This window comes from Anolis sagrei, chromosome 2, assembly GCF_037176765.1.
Source record: "Anolis sagrei isolate rAnoSag1 chromosome 2, rAnoSag1.mat, whole genome shotgun sequence".
NCBI classification, from domain to species: Eukaryota; Metazoa; Chordata; class Lepidosauria; order Squamata; family Dactyloidae; genus Anolis; species Anolis sagrei.
Window position 1 is genome coordinate 161,398,089 of NC_090022.1, and position 21,054 is coordinate 161,419,142.

At 41.7% G+C, this 21,054-nt stretch overlaps 1 protein-coding gene across 2 annotated transcripts in view; it reads right to left on the minus strand.

Moving 5' to 3' along the window:
- Positions 1-21,054, minus strand: part of PDE4A (phosphodiesterase 4A) — a 633,870-nt gene that overhangs the window by 287,558 nt on the left and 325,258 nt on the right. The window lies entirely within an intron of this gene.

Sequence of the window (21,054 nt, forward strand, 5' to 3'; positions counted from 1 at the left end):
GTTTTTTTTTTTACAGTTTGCAATAGGAGGTGGTTGCGATGATAGAAAGGGTTCAAAAAACCCAAACAGGATACAAAAGTGGTCCAATCTTGCCCCCTAAACTCTGATTTTGAGCTTTGTGTGACCTTTAGGGCAGTGGTTCTCAACCTGGGGTCCCCAGATGGTTTTGGCCTACAACTCCCAGAAATCCTAACAGCTGATAAACTGACTGAAATTTCTGGGAGTTGTAGGCCAAAAACATCTGGGGACCCCAGGTCGAGAACCACTGCTTTAGGGCATTCATAGAATCATAGAGCTGGAAGAGACCTCATGGGCCATCCAGTCCAACTCCATTCTGCCAAGCAGGAAAATTGCATTCAAAGAACCCCCGACAGATGGCCATCCAGCCTCTGTTTAAAAGCCTCCAAAGAAGGAGCCTCCACCACACTCTGGGGCAGAGAGTTCGACTGCTGAACAGCTCTCACAGCCAGGAAGTTCTTCCTAATATTCAGATGGAATCTCCTTTCTTGTAGTTTGAAGTCATTGTTCCACATCCTAGTCTCCAGGGCAGCAAAAAACAAGCTTGCTCCCGCCTCCCTATGACTTCCTCTCACATACTTATACATGGCTATTATGTCTCCTCTCAGCCTTCTCTTCTTCAGGCTAAACATGCCCAGCTCTTTAAGCCGCTCCTCATAGGGCTCGTTCTCCAGACCCTTGATCATTTTAGTCGCCCTCCTCTGGACACATTCCAGCTTGTCAATATTTTTCTTCAACATAAAATTATTTAGAATCAGCTACGCTCTTCCAAATGGCTCAAGACATTGAGTCCCTTTCAAATAATTAATAGATTCCCTATGTTTAGATACAGCTAATCTTGTTTCTCTCCTGAAGCACAGTAGAGATTTTCCTTCAGATTGTGTATGTACTCTCTATTTCTAACCACACATGGGAATTTCTTGACTCAGGGGAACAGTTGTTAGGCATGTGGAAATGTCACTTATTAAGGGACCACAAAATAGACTCAACGTGCTGTTTCAGCTGTGTGGCATCAGCTGTGTGACATATACTCACAGCTCCTGTGAGATGTCTGTGGCTCAAACAGCAAGATGGAAAAAGAAAAGAGACATCTAAAAATCATTAAAAATGACTAAGGGTCCAGCCTGAGTAAAAAAAATGGAACCAAAGCAAGGAAATGTGAATCCAGTTTCTACTGGCATGGTATACTTCAGACTGAAGGTGGAGGCTACTTACACAAAACAACCCCCTCCCAAACTGAACCCTTCAAGACATGGAAATGAACAGCTGCCTAGCATTCTCCCTGTAGTGCTGGTCTTTGGTCTCAATGAATATTCTGTCAGGACACACACCTATCAGACAGGGATGCTTCCCTTAGGAGAGGTGGGATTCAGAGGACTAAACTTCAGGTGGGTATAGTAGCATCATGTGGCTTACCTGGAACCAGCTTTGTGTGTCATAATTTGAAGAACTAAATCTTGTCACATAAATAAATATTTTAACTTGTTCCATCTATATATGTGTGTGTGTGTATATAATGAACCATCACAAATAATGCAGAATGTAACACAACAAAACTTGAGATTATGCAGTAAGCACCTGTAGGACCTCTATTACTCCAAAAGTAGACCCTTTCAAGTCTATGATACTATATCTGTCATATACATATGTGTGTGTGTGTGAATCATATATATCTATATCTATCTATGGCTGGATGGCTCTTTGTCAGGAAGGCTTTGGTTACGTTTTCTTGCCCTTGTGAAGGGAGTTGGACCGAATAGACTTAAGGATTTTCTGTTGGTCATGAGGGTTCTGTGTGGGAAGTTTGCCCCAATTCTGTCGTTAGTAGGGTTCAGCATGCTCTTTGATAATTGGTGAACTATAAATTCCAGTAACTACAATCCCCAAATGTCAAGGTCTATTTACCCCACACTCCATCTGTGTTCATATTTGGGAGTATTGAGTGCTTGTGCCAAGTTTGGTCCAGATCCATCATTGTTTGAGTCCACAGTGCTCTCTCGATGTAGGTGAACTACAACTCCCAAACTCAAGGTCAATGCCCACCGAACCCTTCCAATATTTTCTATTGGTCATGGGAGTTCTGTGTGCCAAGTTCAATTCCATCATTGATGGCGTTCAGAGTGCTCTTTGATTGTAGGTGAACTATAAATCCCAGCAACTACAGCTCCCAAATGAGAAAATCATAATTTTTGGAGTGATGGTCACTCCTTGTGTTGTGCGACATTTTGTTGCCAAATTTGGTGTGATTTCGTTCATTGATTCTTTTGTTTTTAAGGTACTCATTATGCACATATCATTTTAATATATAGAGATAGATAGATTGTATTGTATGTATATGTATCTTCTAAGCCGCTCTGAGTCCCCTTCAGGGTGAGAAGGTAGCATATAAATGTCATAATACATAAATAAATAAATAAATAAATAAATAAATAAAAGAATAACAACAAAAACAGTTGTTTCTCATTCAACATGCAATGTTTCTAGGAAAGGGGGGCTTTCCTTTCCTACAACACAAAAGAGAAATGGAAGGGGGTTAGTTCCCTTATTTTTTCTTCTTCAGGGCTCTCATCCTTCAGTTTTCTGGGGAGAGGCGGATGAGTTCCCTCTATCAGCTCCAGCTCCTCATGCGGGGACATGAGAGAAGCCTTCCTCAAGGATGATAAAAATATCAAATCATCCAGGCGTCCCCTGGGCAACGTCCTTGCAGACCCCCAATTCTCTCACACCAGGAGCGACTTGCAGTCACTCCTGACACGACAAAAAAAAAAATCCTTCAGTTTATTTTATGCCATTAGACTGGACACTGGTCAGGCCACAAAAGGCTAAGCCACATATCAAGAAATAAACTTTGAAGGAGACAGAATGCTAAATGTACCAGGTACAAGCAACTACTAGGATGAACTTCTGCATATGTCACTTTGAAATGAGCACATTCGTTTCAACAAGGTTGCTAATTAGTGGATGGCTGACATTTGGATCTTCCCATCTCCGATATCATCCTTTTCCTTTCCCCAAGGGACTTTGCACATCCCTGCTGTGCTGTGTATTCTCTTGAGTTCGAAACTGACTGGGACCTGACATGCAGACATGGAGCACAGATGTTCAAGACATATATTACCTTAGTAACCAAGGCACAAAATGACAGAATGATCTCAATTCGAGTGCAAGGAAAGCCTTTCAACATCACAGTGATCCAAATATACGCCCCAACCACAGCTGCTGAAGAAGCAGAAGTAGATCAGTTCTATGAGGATCTGCAGGACCTACTGGATAATACACCAAAAAGAGACATTATTTTCATTACAGGAGACTGGAATGCCAAGGTGGGAAGTCAAGTGACAACTGGGATCACAGGCAAGCATGGTCTGGGAGAACAAAATGAAGCGGGACGCAGGCTGATAGAATTCTGCCAGGAAAACTCGCTGTGTATAACGAATACTCTCTTCCAACAACCTAAAAGACGGCTTTATACATGGACCTCACCAGACGGTCAGCACCGAAATCAGATTGACTACATCCTTTGCAGCCAGAGGTGGCGGACATCCATCCAGTCGGTGAAAACAAGACCTGGGGCTGACTGTAGCTCAGATCACGAACTTCTTATTGCCCAATTTAGAATAAAACTAAAGAGATCAGGGAAAATACACAGACCAGTTAGATATGATCTCACTAACATTCCTAGCGAATATACAGTGGAAGTGAAGAACAGATTTGAAGGACTAGATTTAGTAAACAGAGTCCCAGAAGAACTATGGACAGAAGTCCGCGACATTGTTCAGGAGGCGGCAACAAAGTGCGTTCCAAAGAAAAAGAAAACCAAGAAGGCAAAATGGTTGTCTGCTGAGACACTGGAAGTAGCCCAAGAAAGGAGGAAAGCAAAAGGAAACAGTGAAAAGGGGAGATATGCCCAGTTAAATGCGCAATTCCAGAGGTTAGCCAGAAGAGATAAGGAACTATTTTTAAATAAGCAATGCATGGAAGTGGAAGAAGACAACAGAATAGGAAGGACAAGAGACCTCTTCCAGAAAATTAGAAACATTGGAGGTAAATTTCAGGCAAAAAATGGTATGATAAGAAACAAAGATGGCAGGGACCTAACAGAAGCTGAAGAGATCAAGAGAAGGTGGCGAGACTATACAGAAGATCTGTATAGGAAGGATAATAATATCGAGGATAGCTTTGACGGTGTGGTGAATGAATTAGAACCAGACATCCTGAGGAGTGAGGTTGAATGGGCCTTAAGAAGCATTGCTAACAACAAGGCAGCAGGAGATGATGGGATCCCAGCTGAACTGTTTAAAATCTTAAAAGATGATGCTGTCAAGGTGATGCATGCCATTTGCCAGCAAATATGGAAAACACAAGAATGGCCATCAGACTGGAAAAAATCAACTTATATCCCCATACCAAAAAAGGGAAATGCGAAAGACTGCTCAAACTTCCGTACAGTGGCCCTTATTTCTCATGCCAGTAAGGTAATGCTCAAGATCCTGCAAGGAAGACTCCAGCAATACATGGAGCGAGAGTTGCCAGATGTTCAAGCTGGGTTTAGAAAAGGCAGAGGAACGAGAGACCAGATTGCCAATATCCGCTGGATAATGGAGAAAGGCAGGGAGTTTCAGAAAAACATCTACTTCTGCTTCATTGACTATTCTAAAGCCTTTGACTGTGTGGATCATAATAAATTGTGGCAAGTTCTTAGTGGGATGGGCATACCAAGCCACCTTGTCTCTCTCCTGAGGAATCTGTACAAGGACCAAGTAGCAACAGTCAGAACTGACCACGGAACAACAGACTGGTTCAAGATTGGGAAAGGCGTACGGCAAGGCTGCATACTCTCACCCAACCTTTTTAACTTGTATGCAGAACACATCATGCGATGTGCGGGGCTGGATGAATGCAAAGCTGGGGTGAAAATTGCTGGAAGAAACATTAACAACCTCAGATATGCAGATGACACCACTCTGATGGCCGAAAGCGAGGAGGAGCTGAGGAGCCTTCTAATCAAGGTGAAAGAAGAAAGCGCAAAAGCCGGGTTGCAGCTAAACGTCAAAAAAACCAAGATTATGGCAACAAGAATGATTGACAACTGGAAAATAGAGGGAGAAACCGTGGAGGCCGTGACAGACTTTGTATTTCTAGGTGCAAAGATTACTGCAGATGCAGACTGTAGCCAGGAAATCAGAAGACGCTTACTTCTTGGGAGGAGAGCAATGTCCAGTCTCGATAAAATAGTGAAGAGTAGAGACATCAGACTGGCAACAAAGATCCGCCTAGTCAAAGCCATGGTATTCCCTGTAGTCACCTACGGATGTGAGAGCTGGACCTTAGGGAAGGCTGAGCGAAGGAAGATAGATGCTTTTGAGCTGTGGTGTTGGAGGAAAGTGCTGAGAGTGCCTTGGACTGCGAGAAGATCCAACCAGTCCATCCTCCAGGAAATAAAGCCCGACTGCTCACTGGAGGGAAAGATACTAGAGACAAAGTTGAAGTACTTTGGCCACATCATGAGGAGACAGGAAAGCCTAGAGAAGACAATCATGCTGGGGAAAGTGGAAGGCAAAAGGAAGAGGGGCCGACCAAGGACAAGATGGATGGATGGCATCCTTGAAGTGACTGGACTGACCTTGAAGGAGCTGGGGGTGGTAACGGCCGACAGGGAGCTCTGGCGTAGGCTGGTCCATGAGGTCACGAAGAGTCGGAGACGACTAAACGAATGAACAACAAACCAAGGCACAGCTGGGGCAAAGCCAGCATGTTCAGAATTGAACAAATCATGCATATAAATAATCATCACCTCTGAAAACGTCAGGGAAAGTATTCTATATCGTTATGTGTGTGCCTTCAACTAACCAGTCAATGATTTTCAGAGGGTTTACATAGGCAGGGAATACAAAGCAGTGGTTTTGCTAGTTCCGTCCTCTGAAACAGAGTCTACAGCATCTGGTATTCCTTGAGCTTTCATTTCAAATGAGATATGGTCTCTATAGATATACATTGATATAGTAGACTCTCAATTAACTCATCGGATTGGGAGATGCCCAATAAATGTAGTTTCTGGTTGCTTAAGAGCTACTATTAAAATAGGCCTAATACTAGATCTTATACTATATCATACCAAATGTAAGTTAATGTGACACAATTTTACATTTATTTTTTATTAAATGGCAGTCAATAAACATTTCAACTTAATGAATTTCACTTACACATTTTTTTTTAACTTCAAGCAACTTAGAAAAAAATACATTCACACTTAAAATTGTTACAGTAGGATAGAGCAGGGGTCCTCAAACTAAGGCCCATGGGCCGGATGCGGCCCTCCAAGCTCATTTACCTGGCCCTTGCTCAGGGTCAACCTAAGTCTGAAATTATTTGAAAGCACACAACAACAACAATCCTATCTCATCAGCCAAAAGCAGGCCCACATTTCCCATTGAAATACCAATAAGTTTATATTTGTCAAAATTATTGCTCATTTGTGTTTTCTTGCATTACAAATAAGATACATGCAGTGTGCATAGGAATTCATTCATGTTTTTTCAAATTATAATCCGGCCCTCCAACGGTTTGAGGGACTATGATCTGGCCCTCTATTCGTCAGATTATACATGGACGAAACCACTTTTTTCAGTGCCGATTTGAAAGTGTATTAATTTATGTCTTTTGAGTTTTGATAGTGAAAGCTAGACACTTTGCAATTAAACAAGGGATATCAAAAACACCTTTCAAGGCTCAATATAGAGATAGTTTTAGTAAGAGAGATTGAATACTCATTTGGGATATGCAGATATCCCAAACCCTTGGCCACGGTAGTCCACGCTCTGGTTACATCCCGTTTAGACTACTGCAACGCTCTCTACGTGGGGTTGCCTTTGAAGACGGTCCGGAAGCTCTGGTCCAACGTGCGGCAGCCATGATACTAACAGGAGCGGGACGCAGGGAGCATACAACCCCCTTGTTGTACCAACTCCACTGGCTGCCGATTTGCTACCGGGCTCAATTCAAGGTGCTGGCATTGGCCTATAAAGCCCTAAACAGTTCCGGCCCAAGATACCTATCTGACCGCATCTTGACCTATGAGCCCACCAGGGCTTTGAGATCGTCCGGGGAGGCCCTGCTCTCGGGCACGGCTGGCGGGGACGAGAGATAGGGCCTTCTCGGTGATGGCTCCTCGGCTGTGGAACACCCTTCCCGTGGACATCAGACTGGCCCCTTCCCTGATGATATTCCGCAGGAAATTAAAGACTTGGCTGTTCAAGAAGACGTTCGAACAAGTAGTGCAATGATTGGTAATTGACTATAGGAATGGAACAACGGAAAATGATACTGGATTGTGGTTTTGACGATGAGACGACGCGGAATGGCTTTAGTAGGAATGATGACGTTTTTTGATGATGATTTTTTTTTTGTTAATGATGGATTGTGGATTATTTTTATATTGTGTCTTGTATTTTGAACCTTGTTCTTTCTATGTTGTACACCGCTGTGAGTCGCCCCTGGGCTGAGAACAGCGGTATATAAGCAAAGTAAGTAAATAAATAAATAAAGGTTTTGATTGGTGCCAAAAGAGGAGGTTGCAGAATGTTTCAGGAATCTCTTTTTTTAGGTTTTCAATACTGTTTCAATAGCAAACTTTAAGTCTCCCCTCTCTCCATATTTTCTTTTCCTTTACTTCAACTTTTCTTAAAGACCAATACACATTTGTATTTTTAAAGAAAGCTGGTTTTTTTATTGATTTTCAAAACATTTTCAAAACTTTTGGCCAGAAAATTTTAATATACTTTTTGGACATTTTTAGAACGGTTGTCTTAACCATTCAAGGCTATCCTGTACTTTCATGATCTTCACAATGCCAAACAGGTATTGTTGTCACTAAACAGAGAAGAGATGCCAGAACTGGAGGAGTCGTCTTAGGAAGCGTAGGTCATCTGCAGGTATGACATTGTCCACCAGGTTGAGATGGACAAATGATTCCCCAATATTAGCTTCCCTCACCAAGGGATGAATTTGGGAAGCAAGACAAGAGATGACTGGGTGCATATTTGATTTCAGATGAGAACAGATTCACTTCCCTACGTTTCAACGCAGCATGCCAAAAAATACCTGAGCCCCCAAAATGTGAAAGTTTTTAGCAGTTTTCATTCTTTGACAGTCCATTTTGCTATAAGCCACTGGATGCTATTTAGCTAACCATAAAAAACAAAAAAGCTCTTCGTCTCCTCATTCTCAGTATGGCGCAGCATGAGTCACTGCTGTTTTGGGCTTTGAGCATTTGCTACTCCTTCTCTCCACTGCCTCCCTCCCTGCCATTCCTGTTTCTCCCAAGTTTGATTCCTCTGACAAATCTTTTTATAGCAGCATCTCATTCACCCTATGATCCAAGTTTTTTTTTAAAAAAAAATGTTGCTTCATAGACTGGATGCTACAGCCATTTTTTTCATTGAAAATTTTACTTTTCTTTGTATCGATGTGCAATTACAGGCTGCTCTGCAGATATTACATCCATAGAACACTGAAGCCACCTGAGGAAAATGACAGGAACTGCCTAAAACAGGCATAGGGAGGAAGAAGGATTTTGCTTTGTATACGTTTTCATGAGATTTTATGTCAAGGTGGAGTGGCTCTTCTCCTATGAGCCCCTTTGGAAGGTTGCTCATACCTCTAGGAAAAGATTCATTCCCTTTCACTTCATTTTCATTGCTGTTACAGCAATTGGGGAGTTTAGCTTGCCTGTGTAACTTGCACAGATATCTATAGCAACAAACACATACAACTGTACATTGCAATTCACAATATCTATGTTACAGGAAATTTTACGTAGGAAAATTATTTATATATTTAATATTATATATTAGTAATTATTTATATATTAAAGGATGCTTATCAATATATTAAAGGCACCAAGAGATTTGAGCTTCCAGGGTGACCATTTCTATATTACAGGAGATTCTTCATTAGTTCATGACATCAGGAATAGTAACACAATTATTGTGAAATGAAAAGTTTGTCAATACAGCTTTCAAAATGACAGTTTATATGTTGCAGGAGATTTTTCGTCAATACATAATGTCAGGAACAATTTATTTTTTTGGTCGTGTCAGGAGCGACTTGAGAAACTGCAAGTCGCTTCTGGTGTGAGAAAATTTGCCATCTGCAAGGACATTGCCCAGGGGACGCCTGGATGATTTGATGTTTTTATCATCCTTGTGGGAGGCTTCTCTCATGTCCCCGCACGAGGAGCAAGAGCTGATAGAGGTAGCTCATCCGCCTCTCCCAGGATTCGAACCTGTGACCAATCGGTCTTCAGTCCTGCCGGCACAGGGGTTTAACCCACTGCGCCACTGGGGGCTCCTGTCAGGAACAATAACACAACACAACAAGGTCTCCCAGGTTGTTTCCCTTGTTTCGTATTATCTTCTTCAGGTGTTATTCTTATCTATGGTGATTGAATACAATTCTTGTTAGTAGCTAAGGGCTCTGTTGTGAATGCCTGTCTTTATCTGTAATGTTTGGGTCCAATTCCTGTGAATAGCTTAGGCTCTGTAGGGAGAGGAGTTCTGTAATGAGCCAAATATATAAATAATTACTAATTAGTTTGAGTTTAGCTTGCCTTTCTAAATTCATGCATGCCTTTCTAAATTCTGATTTCCTCATTTGTTCATCTATTTGTTGTAATGTATGGTCATAAATAAAACTATGTAACATGTTTTTCCTGGGTTATAAATGTCATTTCCTAATTGGTTCTATCATAAAAACATGGAAAAAGATATTAGAGGCAATGTTGAAGTACTTTGGCCACATCATGAGAAGACAGGAAAGCTTAGAGAAGACAATGATGCTGGGGAAAATGGAAGGAAAAAGGAAGAGGGGCCGAACAAGGGCAAGGTGGATGGATGGTATCTTTGAAGTGACTAGCTTGAGTCTGAAGGAGCTGAGGGTGGTGACGGCTGACAGGGAGTTCTGGCGTGGGCTGGTCCATGAGGTCACAAAGAGTGGGAAGCGACTGAACAAATAAACAACAGCAGTACAGTGGTTTCCAATCTTTGGTCCTCAGGTATTTTGGGCTTCAGCTTCCAGAATCCCCGACAGTTGTCTAAAATAGCTGAGCCTTCTGGGAGTTGAAGTCCCAAACCCCTGGAGGACCAAAGGTTGGGAACCACAAAATTAGCAGAAACAAAACAGCACCAGCAGAAGGGCTACAAAACAGAAAGAGTTCAGCCACAGACTAGAAGAGAAAACCAGAATTGCAGCAGTTCCCTGTCAATCACCATAACACAGCTTGATAGCCAGCAGGTGACTCCCTTATTTCTACTCTTAACCAAAGTACTGGAGACAGGGCAGGGACTGTATACTCTTGAAGGCTGCCTTTTCAAGATATCCCACTGCTTTTGAGACCTGCCCACTCTCCACCTAGAAAAGAAAGCTCTCAGTTTGAAATATTTATTCCTCAAGCGTCTCCTTTTTCTGTTACCTGAATCCACACTTTTGTAATGAGTGGAGGTAAACCATCTTGTTTTATTCACGCTCAGATGGTACTGTAGAAAAATGACACCTTCCATACGCACTGGAAAACATCTAGCATGAAATCTAGGCTAAAGTCATTCTTCCAAGCATGATAGCTTTGTTTATATGTCACCTATATGGAGGAGATGTCATCATGCAAGCCCACCATCTGAAATATGACATGCCACTGTGAGTTTATTACCACCGGAAGAATCCAGACAGCAACTTGATACAAAGAACCTTCTACTGTCAGAAGCTTGCCCAAATGTCTCGTCTCAACTTCTTTTTGTATCTCACTGTCTCGATCAATTCAACAAGCAGTGGGGTGCATGATTGTGCACAGTTACTCATGGGTAGAAAGCCCAATTCCTTTATGAAATGAAAAACAGAGGTACAATGTGTAATGGAATTGTAGCTCTCACTCCGATAAATGTGAAAAGAAGAAAGGGAAGTATGTGAACTAGATTACAGAAATAGACACATCATTTTGTTAAAAAGAAAAGAAAATTAAAGGCCTTTAAATAGTGACAGTTTTAGAACTAAAAGATAAACAGACAGAATTGAATTTTTATCTGGGAAGTGTTCCATATTATTGCAGATATGTCATAATTTCTTCAGCCACCACTAACTTATGTATGCCTGTTTGTTTATGAGAGACAGAGCCTTCAATTGCCAGTTTCAGGGGGTTCAGAAGAAGGTTCAGAGCAGAGAGGAACTGCCCTCAGTTCCAATGTTGGAAAAACTCATCAAAAACTCCTTCCCACAGGAGATCTCCTTTACCGTCTTCCCAGTCTGAAAAGGCACCAGTGGTATTTTTGGAGTCTCTGAGGCATGGGAAAACTTCGACCCTCCGGGTGTTTTGGGCTCCAACTCTCACAATTCCTAACAGCCTACCAGCTATTGTGGGAATTGAAGATCTAAACATGTGGAGGGCCGAAATTTGCCCATGTCAGCTCTAACTCAAGAAGTCTCGGAGGAGCCACCATCTCCCCTTGGAGTGTGCTAGAGCTTCTCTCTTTGAGGATTTGTAAACAGAGGCTGGATGACCACCTTTCAGGAGTGCTTTAATTGTGGATTCTTGCATGGCAGAATGGAACCGGACTTGATGTGCCTTGGGGTCTGTTCAAACTCTATGGCTTTATTACACTGAGCAATACACATTTTGATGCCTCAAATGTTGGTCCTGTTTCTGGGTATATTGGACCTGTCAATTCCAAAAGTGGCATCAGTTTATCCCTATTAGCTCTAGTTTTTGAGATATGGAACATATGCCATCTACCAGTCACCATCTGCTCACCCATAGAAAACCACAATAACCATATATAGGAATGTATTGTCGAAGGCTTTCATGGTCGGATTCACTGGGTTGTTGTAGGTTTTTTCGGGCTATATGGCCATGTACTAGAGGCATTCTCTACCTCACAACCTCTGAGGATGCTTGCCATAGATGCAGGCAAAATGTCAGGAGAGAATGCCCCTAGAACATGGCCATATAGCCCAAAAAACATACAACAACCCATATATAGGAAATTAGAACTTACGCTTCATCCTGCTGGTATGGAGGTCTAGCCTCAATCCTATACAAAAATTACCCAAGATGATATTTGGAACATCAACTTAATGCATTAATGGGTCAAATGCAGAAGCTTAATGTAACAAATGGACCAGATATTTTGGGGAAGCCAGCTCTCATTGGTACCTTTCAGCATAAGTGCTGGCTTTGGCCTATAAAGCCCTGAACAGTTCTGGCCCAGTTTACTTGTCTGAACGTATCTCCTGCTACGATCCACCTAGGGCCCTAACATCATTTGGGGAGACCCTGTTCATTGTTCCCCCATTGTTGCAATCACGTCTGGTGAGGACAAGGGACAGGGCCTTTTCTGTAGTGGCTCCCTGGCTATGGAACTCCCTCCCGACTGAATTTAGATCTGCTGCATCTCTCTTGACCTTCCGGAAACAAGTAAAATCCTGGCTATGGGATTAGGCCTTTGTAGATTAGGCTAACTTGCTGACATGTTGACTTATATAGAAGTGATGGACTGCCCTTGGATGATGATTTAAACCAGTGACTGTTGACTGATTGATTGTTTTTATACTGTTTTTATACTGTTTTATATTGTTATTATGATATTGCCATTAAATTGTGTATCTATGTTTTTGATGTGGGTGCCATGGGGTGCCGATTTGTTAGCTGGCCTGAGTCCCTCTGCGGAGGTTGAGATAGGATGGGATATAAAAGCCCGAAATAAATAAATAACCAATCATGAAGAATGTTGCAAGTTGAAGCTTGACAACATCTGGAAGGACCCATATTGCTCATCATTGCCTTACTGAAAGATTAATCTTAATTCCGTTTTGTCACAAACTAAATTCTTGTCCTAGATCCCCATCTAGCCAAAACCAAGGTTCGAGGTTTTCAATGCAGAAGTCCTTGGCCCAATTTGGAAAAATAAACATCAAGCAGAAGATTGCACATTACACACCCACTTAGACTGAACTGCATCGTAGTATACTAAGATCAATTCTAACACTAATTGAAGGAAACAACTATACAGCTGCAGGCAGTTGGCTATGCCCCTGATAAATGTTACACAGGAGGCAAGCCGAAGCATTACGCTGACAGAGAGAAGTGTGTGCAATGGCTCTGTCCTCTGAGCGACAGCGAGCAGCAGCTGACATTTCAGAGGTGCTCATAGGAATGAAGTTTTCCATTTCTGTTGCGCCTTTCATTTCAACAAAAGCTTGGCAGGTGGTGATCCCTCCTTAAGCCTGTCACAGCTTGAAAAGGAATCAAATGACAGAACTATGAAAAGAGTAAAAATTAGGGTTACAGTCAGCATGTGATCATTTCAGAGCTGGGATTTGAAACTGGCACGAAGGAATACATATTTCTTGGAAAACCTTTGAATGTGCATGTATTTACCTTTTGAGAGCATGAAGTTGCTTCCCTTGGTCTTCCATACTTGCAACTACTTTGACCTCACGCTCTCAGGACTGTAGTACAAGACCATGATGATAATGTTTATTTATATCCTGATATTTATTTATTTATTGAATTTATATACCGCTTTTCCCATCCCTGGGGGGAATTCTAAGTAATGGCGAGATTCAGTGCCAACATATATACAAAACCAAAGCATAATAAGTAAAATGATAACATAACTACGAGGGGTATTTTTTAAGTAAGGTCCGTTAGAACATAAGTACACAACGAAAGTTTATTTCAAAAAAGTAAATTTATTTTCAGAAAGTACATACCTCACTCTATTTTTTGACATAGTTGCCAAGTTTGTTCAAACACTTATCATACCTCTGAACCAATTTTAAAATACTCTTTTCATAAAAACTTGCCGCCTGCTCCGATAACCAAATAGTCTGTAATCAAAGAAGGGCGACCGGAGCGGTCCTCATCATGGACGTTGTCACGGCCATCTTTGAATTGTCGTACTCACTTACGCACTTTGCTTTCACTCATAACAGTATCACGGTACACTTCACAAATCTGTCGATGAATTTCTGCAGCAGGCAGGTTCCTTGCTGACAAAAACCGTATCACTGAGTGAACCTCACATGCGGAGGATGAGCTGATAGTCTTAAACATTTCTAAAGCACAGAACAGAACTGTACAAGTTAGCTACAGAGCGGAAACTGAGCACAGTTGTTCCCGAGGCATGCCAGTACACGACGCCCGTGCTCGTTGCGGTATGTGCATGAACTACTAGTGTCTACAACAAAACGGACCTTACTTAAAAAATACCCCTTGTATAAATTAAACCATTGAAATAATATTAAACATAGAACATAAACAGACATTTAAAACAATTAAAACATAGAAATAAAAATGTCTCAATATAACATTAAAATCATATAATCCAGAATCGTAATCTGAAGCCATTCCTATTGTCAACTTCACTTATTCCTATTCATTTCTTGTACTGCTGTACCTTACTGCCTGAAGGTTTGGTCCCCTAGCCATGTCTTTACGTTTTTTTCTGAAGGTCATGAGGGACAGCACTGATCTATTTTCACTGGGGAGGGAGATTTCTCCCCACAAGGAGACTTACATCCAAACTATTTCAATCCAATTTAAAATCTACACATAGATCCAACCAGTCCATACCCCAGGAAATAAAGCCCGAGTGCTCACTGGAAGGAAGGATATTAAAGGCAAGACCCCCCCCCCAAGACGCGCACTATATGCAAAAGCATAATTTGCGTACCGTGTTGAGCCACCTCTGGCCGGAAAGAAAAACCTCTTTGCACTAAGCATAGAACTCTGCTTATACCACTTCCAAGCCAAATTTCCAGGATTGCTAAAGGCAGATGCAGGCAAAGTAAATCCAACTGGCAAAAGTTGCTAGACTTGAGTTTGAAGAGTTTCCTTCACAATAGAAACATCTTCAGTTATGATGTTTCTCCTCAAAGCCTGTTCCAGCAGGTTTTGAGAGTTTTAAGTATTGTTTCCAACTGTCCACAAAATAGCAATAGCCTTGAATTGGAAGTTCCCAAAGTGTTTCTTTTCTCTGACTCAGACTGACAGTTAGTCAGCCAGTTAGCCAGCATGGGGGCAGGAACAGAGCCGAGGATGACAACCAGCCTTCACTTATTCTGCCTTTCTATGAAGCATCTCTGAGTTAAAGGGGGATTACTCAGTGCAGACAAAGGAGAGTGTTTGCAGGTTGCTCACCTATGCAGTCAGTCTCTCCTTTTCACTTTGCTTTTACTATCCTTCTCTCATTAACATTCATATCAATCAGAGAAAAAGGGAAATGGATGAGAGCATGAATCTGCAAATGCAGTGGGATGAGATGACAGGGTCCTAAGTGTAAAATGGATTGTACCATTGCAGATGTGTGAGTAGTGGGTGAACCAATTTTGTACATGCTTCTCTGTGGAAAAACCAATTTGAAGCCTCAACTTCCTTGCAAGTAAAAAGCTAGCATAGCAGGGAAGGACTATTGCCAAAACCCTTCCCCCTTTGTATTGTCGAAGGCTTTCATGGCCGGAATCACTGGGTTGTTGTAGGTTTTTTTGGGCAATATGGCCATGTTCTAGAGGCATTCTCTCCTGACGTTTCGCCTGCATCTACGGCAAGCATCCTCAGAGGTTGTGCGGTCTCTTGGAACTAGGAAAATGGGTTTATATATCTGTGGAATGACCAGGGTGGGACAAAGAACTCTTGTTTACTGGAGCTAAGTGTGAATGTTTCAACTGACCACCTTGATTAGCATTTGATGGCCTGGCAGTGCCTGGGGCAGTCTTTTGTTGAGAGGTGATTAGATGTCCTTGTTTGTCTCCTCTCTGTTGTTTTGAGTATATTACTTGAGAACACAGAAATGCTGGACCACTCTCACAACCACCATTTCAGACTACACAGAGAAGCCATTGAAATCCACAGCATGTGGACAATTTCAACAGAAAGGAGGAAACCATGAAAATGAACAAAATCTGGCTACCAGTATTAAAAACTCTAAAATTACAATAGCAAAACAACAAAGAGGAAACAAACAAGGACATCTAATCACCTCTCAACAAAAGACTGCCCCAAGGATGCCATCCATCCATATTTAGAAGTATTACAGCCAGGCAATTTTAATGCTGAATTTCAGTTAGGTATATATTTATGTATAAGTCAAGGGAAGGTTATGGGGCCAAATTTTTGCATTGAGATGACTCATACATAAGTCGAGGGTCATTCCACAGAGCGGAGAAAGCGGCATCACAGCCTCGAGAGGGATGGACTTCGCTCTTGTCTTTTGCCATTCTACCCAGACAAGGGGGTGGTTCTATTTTTGATAAAAGTTAAAGTACAGGACCCATATTTTCCCAAAAATAAGTTGAGTCTGTTTTTTGGGGTTGAGTTCTTTTTCTCAATTTCTAGATTTATGCATGAACATATACAGTACTTATTTGAAGACATGCATATCAGAATACTGTTCTCAGCATTTTACGATGATGGATAGGTAAAGAGAAAGGTTTCCCCTAACATTAAGTCTAGTTGTGTCCGACTCTGGGGGGTGGTGCTTATCTCCATTTCTAAATTGAAGACCCGGCCTTCTTCGTAGACACCTCCAACGTCATGTGGCCAGCATGACTGTATGGAGTGCTGTTACTTTCCTACAAAAGCAGTACCTATTGATCTACTCACATTGGCATGTCTTTGAACTGCTAGGTTGGCAGAAGCTGGGGTTAACAACGGGAGCTCACCCTGCTCCCCAAATTTGAACTGCTGACCTTTCAGTCAGCAAGTTCAGCAGCTCAGTGGTTTAACCCGCTGCGCCATTGGGGGCTCCTAATGGGGGATAGTTATTGTAATTCAAACTGATACAAAACAAGATAAAATGTGAGTGAACAGTGGTAAATATGATGTAATGGTTTCAATAATGGACTATGGTTGGATCTACACTGGCATAGAGAATCCAGATTATCTGCTTTGAACTGGATTATATGGCAGTGTAGACTCATAAATCCAGTTCAGAGCAGATAATATGGATTGCCTGATTAGATAATTTGGATTATATGGCAGTGTATACTCATAAATCCAGTTCAGAGCAGATAATGTGGATTGTCTGATTAGATAATCTGGATTATATGGCAGTGTAGACTCATAAATCCAGTTCAGGGCAGATAATGTGGATTGTCTGATTAGATAATCTGGATTATATGGCAGTGTAGACTCATAAATCCAGTTCAGAGCAGATAATGTGGATTGTCTGATTAGATAATCTGGATTATATGGCAGTGTAGACTCATAAATCCAGTTCAGAGCAGATAATGAGGATTGTCTGATTAGATAATCTGGATTACATGGCAGTGTAGACTCATAAATCCAGTTCAGAGCAGATAATGTGGATTGTCTGATTAGATAATCTGGATTATATGGCAGTGTAGATCCAGCCTATCACTCTTGAGACCAATTTCCCACTCAGCCATAGAAAGTCATTGGATGACCTTGGGTGAGTCATACACTTTAGGTACCTGATAACCGTAAGATATGGTCACCTTAGAGTCAACACAACTCGAAAATGTCTAGAAGGCACAAAACAACAACAAATCTGCAACACAAAGTACTGCATGCAACTTTTCTTTCTTTCTATTTAAGACAGCGGTTCTCAACCTGGGGGTTGCGACCCCCAGGGGGGTCACCTGGCCATTTCGGAGGGGTTGCGAGGCCGCCTCTGTTGGACCCTCCGAAATTGTGGCACTCATCTGGTCTGCAACAATTTTTGGATTGTAACAAGGTCTCTTATATAGCAATATTTCTTGCTGGTGTTGTTCCAAAGTTGTAAATGAATGATAGATGCATCTCAGACGCTTCCGTTGGCCCCGCCCCAAGGGCGTAGGCCAGGCGAGGGCTCCTTCGCGTGCGGCCTGCCTCGCCTGCCGCACACTCTCACCATACGGCAAGGGCGAGAGGCAGGTGAGGGGTGATTAAAATTGCTCAATTCTGTTGTCCATTATCTGTTGTCCATACTCCCCCAAACATATTGATTTTGTGATTAATCACTATGCATTAATTATGTTCAATTTATGACAATGAAATTTATGACATCCTGCATATTGGATATTTACATGACAATTCATAGCAGTAGTAAAATTACAGTTATGAAATAGCAACAAAAATAATTGTATGGTCGGGGGTCACCACAACATGAGGAACTGTATTTAGGGGTCGCGGCATTAGAAAGGTTGAGAACCACTGGTTTAAGAACAGTTTCTTTTTTGACTAGTATTTCCAATCTTTATATTTTCTTATATATTGTCTTGGGCTTGTGGCAGTCGTACCTCTGACAATGGTTCACAAAAACTCAGGCAACATTTTTTTGAATTAGAAGAGTATCACTTTTTGAGAAAAGGAGATATTAATGGGTTTTCTTCTTTTAATGAGTGTGAAAAATTGAGGAAATAAAATTGTTAGGCAGAGAATGTAAAGCCTGTAGTCTAAAAATTGTATAGATCAGTGGGGTTTTTTGTCTGTTTATTTTGCGCAAATGTGCTTATTTGTGTATTTTGTTTTTAGCAGGTACTTCTTTGTACTGTTTGTAGTTGTGGTAGGTTAAATGTAAATGTGTAGTTTTAATATACAGCTTTAAAAACTTGTTTGTATATTCTATTATTTTTGTGTAACTATATATTTTCTTTCTTTTGTTTTTCTGAATAAAAATATTTTTAAAAGGAAACAAAGGAGACAGATTATCTGCAATTCAGCTCTTCTTGGAGGGAAATGGATCTTGTCAACTGTGATTAAAATCACACACAGCTGGAGAGACATGCAAACGTTTGTGGAATATGGGAGTGATCGGAAAGCTAGGAGCTAAGCTGGCTTCTGTGTAGTTTACACACAGGAAAGAACAGTCTGAGAGAAGAGATCAAGGTGACAAAGAATTAAGGAAAATAATACAGGAGGCAGGGGAAGGATGTGACAAGAAGGAGGCTTTTGGAGAAACTTCACAGTGTTCCTGTGTATCACCGTTGGGAATATGAGGCCATTCAGATGGTGGAATTCAATTTGCATTACGTCTAGCCAATGTAACAATATCTGGAGGGCCACACATTCCTCAATTCTACTTCATAATATGGCCAGGGAGGAAGAGGTAGGATGCTAAGGAAGATTGGTCAAGAAGTCATCAGGGTGGAAAATAAGAGGAAAATGTGAAGGAACATTGGCTGGCAGACATGTGGGGCTTAGGAAAGCAGGAAGACAAGGAGAAGGTAGCAAAGGCTGGACCTACACTGCTCTGTATCCCAGGATCTGATCCCAGATTATCTGCTTTGAACTAGATTATGTGAGTCTCCACTGCCAGATAATATGGGATAAGCAGGTAATCTGAGATCGGATCCTGGGATATAGGGCAGCGTAGAAGAGAACTAAGTCTCTCAGAGAGTAAATATTTTGCTGATCATTGACTCACAGAAGGAGTGGGCCACTGCCATTGATTTGGTGTCTGCATCCTCACTGACATCTTCTGTAGGGTAATTTTACACTGGTGTTTTTTGTTTGTTTTTGGTGGTGGAATTGAAGTTAGAAAAAGAGTTCCCCTGATCAAAAAAAAGTCAAAGATAGATGTGTTATTGCTTTTAAATGCCCAATGATTTTGTACTGTGTATACTGAAACTGTTGCTGTGAACCGCTCTGAGTCGCCTAAGGGCTGAGAAGAGCGGTATACATATGAGGTAAATAAATAATAAATAAATAAATCAAAAGCTTGGGTGAAATTGCAGACAGGAGGGTGTGCATTTTTAGCATGCATACACAAAGAAATACAGTAGATCCTTCAACAGTTAGGGGTAAAGGACTCCCCAGAATATGGAAAAATGAAAAAATTAAAAACATAGAATCATAGACTCATAGAATAATAGAGATGGAAGAGACCTCGTGGGCCATCCAGTCCAACCTCCTGCCAAGAAGCAGGAATATTGCATTCAAAGCACCCCCAACTGATGGCCATCCAGCCTCTGTTTAAAAGCTTCCAAAGAAGGAGCCTCTACTACTCTCCGGGGCAGAGAGTTCCACTGCTGAACGGCTCTCACAGTCAGGAAGTTCTTCCTAATGTTCAGATGGAATCTCCTCTCTTGTAGTTTGAAGCCATTGTTCTGCATCCTAGTCTCCAGGGAAGTAGAAAACAAGCTTGCTCCCTCCTCCCTGTGGCTTCCTCTCACATATTTATACATGGCTATCATATCTCCTCTCAGCCCTCTCTTCTTCAGGATAAACAGAAACACTGTTTTTTAACATGAGAAAGCACATCTCTAGAAATCTCTCCAGCATAACTCTATCCTCCAGAACAGTGGTTCTCAACCTGGGCCCCCCAGATGATTTTGGCCTACAACTCCCAGAAATCCCAGCCAGTTTACCAGCTGTTAGGATTTCTGGGAGTTGAAGGCCAAAAACATCTGGGGGGCCCAGGTTGAGAACCACTGCTCTAGAACAAATCTGTGGTCAACTTCTACTATGGTCCATATGGTCTCTTCTAACTCTACTAGAAGTTGACCATGAAAAGCACACCACAGGACCAATGAATGTCTATAGAAGTATTCTTGCTATGAATCTCTAGGTTCCCTTGTCCATAGAAGTAATCCATAGAGTTGTGCTGGAGGACCAAAAGAGTCACAAGGAGAACATATTAATCAAATCTGAGAATAATGAAATGTTTCGGGACAACTGTAATGTTTTTGTGGGTACTGAGGCCATTGGAACCTCAAAGCCATATTTGGAACAATTTGTGGGGTGGGTTGCCAGCTAGAAGGAAAGGAGATTCCACCTGAACATTAGGAAGAACTTCCTAACAGTGAGAGTTGTTTAGCAGTGGAACTCTCTGCCCTGGAGTGTAGTGGAGGCTCCTTCTTTGGAGGCTTTTAAACAGAGGCTGGATGGCCATCTGTCATGGGTGCTTTGAATGTGATTTTCCTACTTCTTGGCAGGAGGTTGGACTGGATGGTCCATGTGGTCTCTTCTCACTCTACGATTCTATGAAAATGTCCTTACCCTTAGAGGAAGTAGGTTTGCAAAGGGAAAGGAGGGGCCAACAGTCTTTG